The 9000-nt window shown below is 38.9% G+C and overlaps 1 long non-coding RNA gene across 1 annotated transcript; it reads left to right on the forward strand.

Moving 5' to 3' along the window:
- Nucleotides 1-1825: 1825 nt before the first annotated feature.
- LOC122457959 lies at nucleotides 1826-7013 on the forward strand. The gene is made up of 3 exons (XR_006277753.1): nucleotides 1826-1871; nucleotides 2473-2656; nucleotides 6859-7013. It is a non-coding gene; the product is annotated as an uncharacterized LOC122457959 (long non-coding RNA).
- Nucleotides 7014-9000: the final 1987 nt, after the last annotated feature.

Raw genomic sequence — 9000 nt, forward strand, 5'->3', positions numbered from 1 at the left:
GTTTAGATACAAAGCGACTGATCCACCAGGCTATTGAATTCAACTGAAGTCGCTCCATTGACTTCAGCTGGCTTTGTATCAGCCCAAAGTTTCTATTATACCACATGTGGTTTGAAAGGACTTCACAATTGGGTTAATTAAAATGAGTTTCATTGGGTCCTAAATCATGAGTTTAATAGAGAATTTGAATGTATGCCAGAGAGAAAGTTGATATGGAAAATGGTTTTCAGCATTTCAGATGGCATGAGAGTATGGTATATGACAGATTTCAGCTAATAATCTGTGCATATTTGATAGTATTTAATATTTAAAAGTCTTCTGTGTCTTATAGATTGATGTTTCTTGGGGGTTTCCAAGGACTTGGACCAAATTTTAAGAGATGCTAATCACCTGTACAGAGCTATCCATAAATTACATAGCACATTGGAGGGTGGAGATGGGTCCTTAATTTTGTGTGTTTGGTTCAATGTTACAAAGTGTTACAAGAGGTGTGTGGGTCTGGAAAATCACCAAAAAAAGTTATGTAATTTATTGACAGCCTTTACTTCCCATTCACCTGGGAGTTGTGGGCTCTTAGAACCTCTGAAAAGCGTTACACTGATTTTACTAGGAGTAGATTTAGACTAGCAAGAGTACTTTTGCAAATGCCTTCCTTAGCGCTTAGTTTGGCAACCGTTTAAAGAGCATCTAATCTATTTTGCAGTTTTACAGCCTACACAATATCTTACATAACTATTCTCTGTGCTCACTGAAGGTATAGCTGCAAGACAGCAACTTGTATTAACATAATGTGTTAAAAATGTGTACACTGTATACATGATGCTTTTGAAAATCCCACCCTAAAAGGACAAACTTTTGATACATTAATACTTTAAATCTCAATATTAGTCGGCAAGGAAATCATACTATGCCAATTTCACAACGAAAAGAATTGGAAAAGTTTAGGTGACTAGAAGGGAAGTGATTATAAATATATGTATGTGTATTCATAGAAACATTTTACAAAGCAGCCTACTCTGTACCATTGAAACCAATAGGAGTGTCCCATAGATTTTAATAGGTGCATGTTTGGGGCCCAAAACATAAATTCAATTATATTTCAGATAGCTTAGCATACATTCACTTTCTGAACATAATTAAACCTGAAAAATAAGAGAGCCTACTATTTAATTCTGAATGACATTCTACAATAGTGATTGCAATTAATAATAAATTGCATCTTTCTGTCTAATGAACTGTGAATAATCAAGTTTTATTTAAAAAAGCCCTAATTTGTTTAGGTACATGCACTGCCTATTTATCCAATTATTCCTGCAAAATTACAAATGGAGAAAGTCTAATCTGTTAAATTAAGAAGGTCACCCAACGTAATTAAGACTGCTGAAGCATATTATTAATATTTTACAGGAGGAGGGGCATTGTGAAATTTACCTGCTTCCCTTTGTTACGTGAGTAATGGGCTTTGGTCTCACCAGTGTTTAAATGAGTTGAATTACAGATACAAACAGATTACAGGAAGAGAGCAAAGTTCCTGACAAGAACAGGTCTTATCGGATGCAAAGGGGACTAAATAGTGTTTCTTTTCCTCACTAATTTGGACTCAGCATGTGTTACTTACTAATTGTATGATGAGAGTTTGGGGATTGTTTCTTTTTTGGCCCATGCTTCAGAAAGTACTAATATATTTAATGGGTGAAAAAGAGCAAAATGTTGTTTGAAATAAATTAAAAATATTGGATGAAAACTGAGTGAAGGATAAACATAATCCAGTGGTAAATTTACCTATCTGTTAAGGGGTCGTTTGGAACCAGCCCTGGAGGCAGAGTGAAAGTGGAAGCAACAGGAAACAAGAAGATATGTACCTCTATCAGGTTATGGCTAATTCTCATTTTGTTTATGATTTCTATAAATACTTAAGGTTCCCATATGTGGATCAGTACCCTACTCTGCTAGACACTTTTTAACAGTCAACACAAAGACAGTCTTTACCCCAGACTGCTCTCCATCTAGGATTTAGACAATGTGCAGCTGGTGAATAACAGACACATGGTGGAGAAGGGGCATGAGAGGATAAGTTAACAGTATTTGCACTTAAGCTTGTGCTTGAGCATGTCCATAAACAGCTTTCTTGAATCAGCGCCATAGTGCTCTCCGTTGTCATAGGATGATGTGGTTTCCCTAGTATTTTAAAAGAAAAAGGAGGCATTGACTAACATTCCCAATACATCCAAGTAGTTCTATCTAGGGGGTGTAACATTGTACTACCCTTTACACAAATCTGTGCTCTAATGGCATAATAAACTTTAACAGAAAAGCGGCTGTTCTTCAATTCTTTGTTTTGTTTTGGTTTGGCTTTTTGGGGAAATTTTATTATCAACACAACTACCATATGTCTGAGCAATGAAACCTGTGTGAAAAAAACAAATAGAAACAAATGCTTACTAACCTGTTCTGTAATTGTTTTTCTTCCAGATGTGTTGCACATGCCCATTCCACATGGCTCGAGCTGCCCAATGGGTACTGCTGAAGGAAAGGCTTCCAATGGCTGTGGGATGGGCACACAGACACCAAAAGTGGAATGTACAATCACTTGAACCAGGAACAGCCAGGGTAACAGATCTCAAGAACTGATGAACAGCAATAAGATAAAATGAAGGTGTGTGTGAGACAGAGACTGGGGGGACAATACTTGTTTATTTTTTTCTGGCCTTTCTAAGGCTATGTCTATACTTGCGATGGTTTGTAAAGGCTTATCACTGTGGTGTCTATCTACACATAGCAGTGAAAGGCTGGCATCAGGGAGGGAGTGGGACACTACACTACTAAAAATATCATTGTAGATCTAGGAGGCACTGCTTGGGTGTGTAGAGAATTGCATAGAGTATATACCCTGGGGATTCACTCTACTCACTTAAACCGTGCCTTACTGTCTGCATGGATATTTATATCCATGTTAGCTGAGCGTGCAGTGTCTGTACTCATGTCACTGTAAGTATAGACAGTCTCCAATTAGCATGGGAAACTTGCTGGCAGAAATCGCCAAATATGTAAGACTTAGTTAGTGGAATATTCAACTTCTGGGGAAAGCAGGAAATATTGGTCAAGGATGAATGTCAAAAGGCTTTGTATAATTGTCCAAACATTCAGGTGATTATTCACAGACTTTTTTGGGCCTAGACCTACTCCCATCTCATTACCATCTGGGCTCTTTTTCCTCATCAGAATCTCCCAATAAGCTCACTCTTCATGTCTCATGGCAGGTCTTCCTGAGGCACAGAAGGTCTCCCTCTCTCTCACTGTTGTGCTCTTGGAGAGAACAGCTGTGTAGCTCACCTCTTTTCTTTCTCTCTGATCTGCAGATCTTCCTGGGGCGTGGCTGAGCATCCTGCTCTCCTGTCATGGCATATCTGGACAGTAAACTGCTCCCCTCAGTATTCATATATTCTCTGGAGACTGCTGGCTGGCTTGCTCTTAATTTACACTGTGCAAGTCTTGCTAGGTATGGGTCAGGCCCTTAGCTAGTTCCTTTCTAAGAGTATGCAAGTGGGGAAACTTGCTTTCATTTTTGGCAGGAGAAGGAGTAGAACAACAGGATTCTCTGCTGTCTTGCACCTTGTGTGGTAAACTATAATGAGTATAAACTGTAAAGAGCTAATTTAAAACGCTACAAGCATAAATGACCACACAGGAGGTGGGACTGTGAACAATCATACAGTGACTTTAATTTATCTTGTATAACTTCACCATTTGTTGCCACCTTTTGCTTGGCTCTGCAAGTATGCATAAGGAGAGGAAGGCACAAGGAAATTCCTCACTACCTATGCAGAGGGGGCACAGTTTCACTTCTTGCCTTTCCAAAGGGGGCATGATCGTCATCCAACCCTCTGTTTAAATGTGCACATTGCACCCTGAAGAAAACAGGCAGCCTCCTGCACTCCCCATAGCTCCAAGATGCATAGTACTTTTCTATCGCACAAGACTTCTAGGAACTCCAGCTGGGGTGGCTCACACACAATCTTGTAAGCACTTATGCAGATGGGCAGTTGCAATCATTATGGATATGATCCAACTCTCAGTGAAGTCAGTTGTATTCTTTCTACTATCTCTATTGGGCATTGGATCAGCCTCTATATGTCTAATTCCCCTGATATCAATCGAACTACTCTTGCAAGACAATTATGATTAAGTGTTTATAGGATATAGGCCTTAATTTGTGAGAACCAATTATTTTGATTTTATTTGCATACAGTATGGCTGATTTTTTTTCTAATGTAAACGTAATGGAATTCCAGTTAGATATCAGAAAGAATCTCGGTGTCTTGCTCATATTAAATACACAGACAAAAGTTTTGTAGATTACTTTATCTGTGAAAGAAGGATATTTTACTACTGCTGCATGTTTTCATACTAATAAATCTATATAGACATATAAAGAACCTAAATAGATACCCTACATAGATATTGTTATTTGTAAAGTGAATGTGCCTAGTGAAAGTTATTAAATCAGCATGGAAATATTTCGATTGCCAAGTAACTCTCCTACCCCCACATCCCCAATTACCCTCATGCTTGCCTTTTTACTTTCTCCAGAGAGAAATGGCAGGCTAATGACATTTAGAATGATGCCAGAATTGTCTGTCATGCTTCTCTGCAATTCTTTCCAGAAAAGTTAGACAAATATATTTTATAGTCTATAAAATTAAATATAAATAAAGTGTGTTAAAACAACTTTAAGTGTGTGTCAAACAGGCTTGTAAAGAGAATTAAAATGTAAGTCTATGAATAGACTTCAATTTGCCCCATTGTGCCTACCTGAGGTTGAACCTTATGCTGTAATACCCATACACAACAGAACCAAGACTTGAGTTGAAATTGTCATTGAAATCCATGGGATTTTTATACTGTTCGCAGAATAATGCTTGGATCATAGATTTTCAGATCAGCCTCAGCCTAGCCTCTAGGTTTGTGGATAAAAGTTATTGAAGGACAGCTAATATCGTTCAGATGACTAAATATCTGATTACACAGGAGTTTAGGGCCCAACCCAGTTCCCATTAAAGTCATTAGAAAAAAATCCCATTTGCTTTATTGAGAAACAAGGGGAAATGGAAAGTGTACTCATGGAATAACCACTATATTGTAGGTAATATCATTGTCGTAACAACATGAATGTAGATTCATTGGGAGAAGCAGAAAGGCTGAGTAAATGTTAGGCCTATATACATAGGGAAAGGGCTGAAAGTAACTGAGTTGGGAGAGGAGTACAATACTGAAGGTAAGTCAGAATCACTCTGGCAGGAAATTGCATGTTGTAATAGATCCAAATGTATATTGGATATTTGTTATACTCCACCAGATCAAAAGCAGCATGAAGATGAGGAAATGGCCTGTGAAATCAAAAGGGCCTGCAATAAAAAGGAAAACAGTACTGATGGGAAATTTTAATTACCTGAACATAAACTGGAATGAACTGAAATAAGGCTATGGTCAGAAAAGTGACTCTGCAAAGAATAATATTTTGATGTTCCACTTTAGTTCTTTCTAAATGGCTCCCACATCAAATTTGTTCAGTTTACAAATCAAAATTAAATGTTTCTGTCTTCCAGCACTTCGAGCTCAATTTAATCTCTGAAAATCAATTGGTGCAATTACTGCATTTTGCATCATCACCACAGCCAGTCCTTACAATATTCTGGAATCAGACTTTAAAGAGCAATTATTTTCATGATACACAAAGGAGAATCGCACACTTTGCCTCAGATACTTTTGTGCTGCTCTGCTCAGAGTAGGGAGATTTTTTTTTGTTAATAAACTAAGCAAAGCTCTCTTTCTAGACAGATAGGAGGCCAAGGTGTGGAAATGCAAGATTCCACTTGTCTAACAATAACCCCACTTTTTACATAGTTGTAAAGCTGGCAGATCTTTTATGGACGTGCTGAATGACTTCATCCACAAACAGCATGCTGAATAAGGAAACATGGCAGCATGAGTCACTTTGGTAATAAACAATATAAATGATATGTTGGTAAGAAAAGATACATGGACAAATCTTGAAAACAGTGGCCAAGATCTTTTCTTTTCGAAAGCAAGATGACAGTAACTGAATTACATGGAAAACTGAAACTCATAGACGTCTGGGGGGTGATGAGTCATCCCTGAACTAAGGCCTAATTAAATCACGTGGTGATGAGTCATTCCTGTGCTAGACTTCAGCCAATCCACAAACCAGGAGGTGGTCTGATGATTCTCAGAGCAGGTATATAGTCTCAAAGGAGACACAGCAGCTCAGTCTGCCCAATTTCACTTCATGGCTTGGAATTTTACCCTGTTTTATACTGGTGACAGACTCTACAGGCGTTAGGATGCTCCATCCCTGCCCTGGCTCCAGGCTTGGTCCCAGCCCTGCTCCCTCCAGCCCTGTCCTCATGACAGCCTAGCTTTCTGTCCTATGCTTGCCTTGTTCTAACCTTGCTCTTGACTCCTGATTCCAGCTCGTAATGCTGGCTCTGGTTCATAGCACAACTGCCACCGTAAAAACAACTAGGCCCAACAGCTACGGTTCCAACCACTAGGCCTGACTGTTCATGTCTTGGTATCTAACAGTTTGGGCAGACTGACCTGTCAGGCTCAGTGGCCAAGAAGGACCACCTAGATTCTTAGAAGATTAGGGTTGAAGGAGACTTCAGGAGGTCATCTAGTCCAACCCCCTGCTCAAAGCAGGACCAACCCCTTCAGATGCCCCCAACAGTCAAAATGAAATTTCTAGGCACTCCCATCACTGAAGTGGTGGAGGTAGTTCAAGGTCTCCAGAACCAAGTGACCCAACTACAATGGGAAAATGCCTTCTTGTGCTTGCAGATCCCAGCCCCCTTCCTCCCCGCCCCCATTAGCTGTTCCAGCACAAGATTTAGACCTGAAGATTCTGCTATCAGAGAGATTTGATGGGAACTGTTGGAAGTTTGTGGGTTCCTCAGTCAGCATTACCAGCTGTTCCTGTTTTGGCCAGTGATGTATCTGAATGACCAAACTAAGATATGGATCATCTTCAGTTTATTGATGAGTGAAACACTGGATTGGAGTGGGGAGATCAGATGTTTCATAACTTTGATGAATTTGTTCATGTCTTTTCACTCAGGTTTGATGACCCAAACTGTACACAATCTGCTGAAGTTGTCCCCCGCAGTTGTTCAAACGAGGGCCCCAATCTGTCAAAGCATATGCCACTCATTTCCAATGCCTGTTTGCTGACATGGCCTGAAGTGAAGTAGTGCAGGTTTACCATTTCTACTGAGATCTCAATGACTAGATTAGAGATGAACTGCCTAGGGTTCATTTCCCCACTTTATTGTACCACTCTATCAATTTGTGCATCCAAATTGACAATCAAATGTTTGAGCAGTGTCAGGAAAGAAAGTAGGCATATGCTCGGCCCCTGCCTAACACTGCCCTATCTGCTTTCAGCTTCAGAAGACTGTGGGAGGGAAGTTTTGTAATACTAATGCTTACTAGTGGTGAAGGCTAAAATGTTTTTCGCCCTTATTCTATAATCTGTGATGTCTCAAAGGGTAAAGAACTGCTCGATGAACCACAATTGTCTCCATCATCTATTTGAGATGTCTCTTTCTCCAAAGAGCTCTCATAATACTGTAGCAGACTCTAACCAATTTCTGTGTATCAGTCCTCATTGCAGAAATTTTAATGGAACCTTTTTCTGCCATTCCACTGAAATTGAAATGATTCACAAAATGAAGTTGATTTTGCTGAAATTTCATTTTGGAAGAAAATTGGAGGGAAAAAAAAATCCAACAACATTGAAATACCCTGTTTTGACACTTTCAGAGTGAAACATTTTGATTTTTCATTTTGCAATAATTGTATATTATAATAAAAAGTGTAAATTAAAAGGAACCATTTTGTTGTCCTATTGAAACATCTTAATCTACCTGAAAATAATTTTTCTTTGGAAATTTCCTAAAGAATTTTGCAAAAAAGAAAAGGAGTACTTGTGACACCTTAGAGACTAACAAATTTATTTGAGCATAAGCTTTTGTGAGCTACAGCTCACTTCATTGGATGCTGTAGCTCACGAAAGCTTATGCTCAAATAAATTTGTTAGTCTCTAAGGTGCCACAAGTACTCCTTTTCTTTTTTGCAAATACAGACTAACACGGCTGCTACTCTAAAGAATTTTGAAAAGTTCTCTTTTCAGTATGATTTGGAACTAAGTCAAATTTTGAAATCTTTAAATCTTTCATAGAACGGAACTTCCATCCTCTGCTCAGCTGTACTCCATAGGCTCAAGCCTATCTGGGGCAACAAGTAATTGGTGACAATATATCTCAGAGAATATTTATTTGTTTGGTTTAATCTGTGGGACCAGGGTCAATGCTGAAGAGAACATATATCCCTCACTGGCTAAATTTCAGTCAGTCACAAAAACTTCTTGTTGCATTTAGTGATTTTTTCCCTCCAGCTATATGTGAGATAGATTATGCATCCCTTGGTTAAAAACAATGGCTAAATTCAAAATGGAGGGAGATTGTAAAAATGAGCTGCTGAACTCTAAAACATACCATATGCTGGTGCTTACTCAAAAACCCAGTTCTGGATAACAATTCACTTCCCTAACTGCCATCCAGCATAGCTTTCCCTTTCAAGGAAAAGTCATTGAGAAAGTGATAGCCTGCCAACTCCAGCAATACTTGATATTTTCAAACTTCAGTCCAAGTTTTGTCACAGAGTCAGCAATAACTACAATAGTCAGTTATCACCTCAGAATAATTAACAGAGGGTAGACATCCAGGCTGATATTTTTAGATCTGCCAATGACCTCTTAGACCAAGATGTTACTCACTTGACTACAAAACCTTCTTCTATATTCATATGGTTATGGTGGAACAGTGAAAGCAATGGCATGACTACAGTTAAATCTTAAGGTCTCTTATCCAGTACAGAGCAGTGGGAGTAGCCATGTGAACCAGCACCTCCACAATCAGAATA

The sequence above is a fragment of the Dermochelys coriacea genome, chromosome 1, assembly GCF_009764565.3.
Source record: "Dermochelys coriacea isolate rDerCor1 chromosome 1, rDerCor1.pri.v4, whole genome shotgun sequence".
Taxonomy (NCBI): domain Eukaryota; kingdom Metazoa; phylum Chordata; order Testudines; family Dermochelyidae; genus Dermochelys; species Dermochelys coriacea.